The 2,500-nt window shown below is 48.2% G+C and overlaps 1 non-coding gene across 1 annotated transcript in view; it reads left to right on the forward strand.

Moving 5' to 3' along the window:
- Window positions 1-1,675: 1,675 nt before the first annotated feature.
- The window catches only part of LOC143466368 (small subunit ribosomal RNA), a 1,808-nt gene continuing 983 nt past the window's right edge, over window positions 1,676-2,500 (forward strand). The window contains exon 1 of the ribosomal RNA XR_013118811.1: window positions 1,676-2,500. This exon is cut by the window's right edge and continues 983 nt beyond it. This is a non-coding gene — a ribosomal RNA (small subunit ribosomal RNA).

A 2,500-nucleotide genomic window follows, 5' to 3' on the forward strand; every position in this document is an offset into this window, starting at 1 on the left:
GTTCCATGCGTACATACTCACAAAAACACACACACACATACATACATACATACATACATACATACATACATACATACATACAAGCATGGAAGATTGAATTGCTATTTATTTGCATTTTTCCTCTAGCGACCGTAATGTGTTTCTTTTTTGTCGCTAGTTGGCGCCCTCGGACTACCGTAATTTCCACAACGCGTCCGTTTTGCCATCGCATTCTTCCCTGCGGCACTGCTTGCTCACAAATTTTTTTCTTTTCAGTATATATGAGCGAAGCAAACATTTACCTGGAGCATCAGCCTTCCGCTATTATTATTATTCCGCTTAAACCTATTCCTACTGCAATGTTCAATGATCAACTCAATTCCCGACGAAAGACGGTCTATTCTGAGTTACCCAAAACGGTGACTGGCAGGTGAGTGCATTTGATATATTTCTTTAGCGTTTGGACGTGTGTGATTCAATATATTTTGTATGACACTCTGTTACATTGGCGTAATTGAGCTCTTCAATTTAATTTAATTTAATTTTATTTTATAATTTAACAATAACTTTAATTGATAAATACGTTGTCATTGCCTTGCATTGACTCACGTAGCTTTGCAATGCTGCTTGACGATTATTTGATGATTTTGTTGTATGACATATATTGTTATGATTATATCGATTAAAATTGTGCACTTTGACACTGTATGGCATTAGATTAATTTTATAGACTTTTGACTTCGAAATTTTTTCAAGTCGATTCACACCAAAAAAATGTTAAGTCCAAACGCCCAGGTCGCGCGGATAGCCCTCACCCGCCGCGGATTTTCCCAAGTCGGAAGAGCTTTAGCCGCGAGTCGGTGTTTGGACTTTAACTTTTTGTTGGTGTGATGAGACTTGAACATTTTTTAGAGTCCAAACGACCAGGTCGCGCGCATAGCTTTCACCTGGCGCGGATTTTCCGAACTCGGGAGAGCATCACGCGCGGGTCGGTGTTTTGGACTCTGAAAATTTTTCCCATCCACTCCAAAAAAATGTTAGAGTCCAAACGCCCAGGCCGCGCATATTCTCTTGACCGAGCGCGGATTTTTCGACCTCGGAAAAGTTTTTGCCGCGGGTCGATGTTTGGACTCTGAAATTTTTTCAAGTCTCGACAAAAAGTTAAAGTCCAAACGTTGGGAAATATTTTCAGAGTCCAAACGTTCGAGTTGCGCGCAGTGCCCGGCCGGGGCGCGGTTCGGCGGCCACGGCAAGCGGCCACGCACCTTCCCAAACTCCAAATCCGGCCGCGAGGTCGCGCGATCCCGAGGCCGTTCTGGGGTACCATGGCGATGCAGGATTCTGTGACTACTATGAGGGAGCAGGCAGTCGTGTGAGCGAATGCGCGCGCGAGTGCGAATCGAAGCAGAATCGATCTCGGTTGGCGTCGGGCACGATGGGCAGATGTAATGCTGTTCGCGCGGTCGCCCATGCTTAGCCGGGGTTTTGAGCGGTCTGTCGGATCCAGTGGCAAGCTATCGGCGTGCCTCGGCGCGAGTATTGCACTCGAATCGCCGGGCAGCGTCCGGAATCGACGGTTTTCGGAGCTCGTGCAAGCCGCGAGCGTAGTGTTTGAGTAGCGATGTACACGGAGAACGTGTGAAAAGAAACGCGGGGCGCCCGTCGTCCCGCAGCAGCCTCGTTTGCTGCGAATAGCTACCTGGTTGATCCTGCCAGTAGTCATATGCTTGTCTCAAAGATTAAGCCATGCAAGTGTAAGTACGAGCTCTCGTACAGTGAAACTGCGAATGGCTCATTAAATCAGTTATGGTTCATTTGATCGTACGTGTTACTTGGATAACTGTGGTAATTCTAGAGCTAATACATGCGAAAAGCGCCGACTCACGGAGGCGTGCATTTATCAGACCAAAAACCGACCGGGCCTCGGCCCGTGCTCGTTGGTGACTCTGGATAACTTTGCGGATCGCACGGTCTTGCACCGGCGACAAATCATTCAAGTGTCTGCCCTATCAACTTTCGTCGGTACGGTATCTGCCTACCGAGGTTCTTACGGGTGACGGGGAATCAGGGTTCGATTCCGGAGAGGGAGCCTGAGAAACGGCTACCACTTCCAAGGAAGGCAGCAGGCGCGCAAATTACCCATTCCCGACGCGGGGAGGTAGTGACGAAAAATAACAATGCAGGACTCTAACGAGGCCCTGTAATTGGAATGAGTACACTCTAAAACTTTTAACGAGTATCCATTGGAGGGCAAGTCTGGTGCCAGCAGCCGCGGTAATTCCAGCTCCAAAAGTGTATATTTAAGTTGTTGCGGTTAAAAAGCTCGTAGTTGGATTTTGGGCTCGGGCCGTCGGTCCGTCGCAAGGCGTGTACTGGCGTGCCCGGCCTCACCTTCGGTTCACCGTCGGTGCTCTTGACTGAGTGTTGGCGGCGGCCGGAACGTTTACTTTGAAAAAATTAGAGTGTTCAAAGCAGGCGGTTCGCCTGAATAATGGTGCATGGAATAATGGAATAGGACCTC

Source organism: Clavelina lepadiformis, chromosome 7 (assembly GCF_947623445.1).
Source record: "Clavelina lepadiformis chromosome 7, kaClaLepa1.1, whole genome shotgun sequence".
Lineage (NCBI taxonomy): Eukaryota > Metazoa > Chordata > Ascidiacea > Aplousobranchia > Clavelinidae > Clavelina > Clavelina lepadiformis.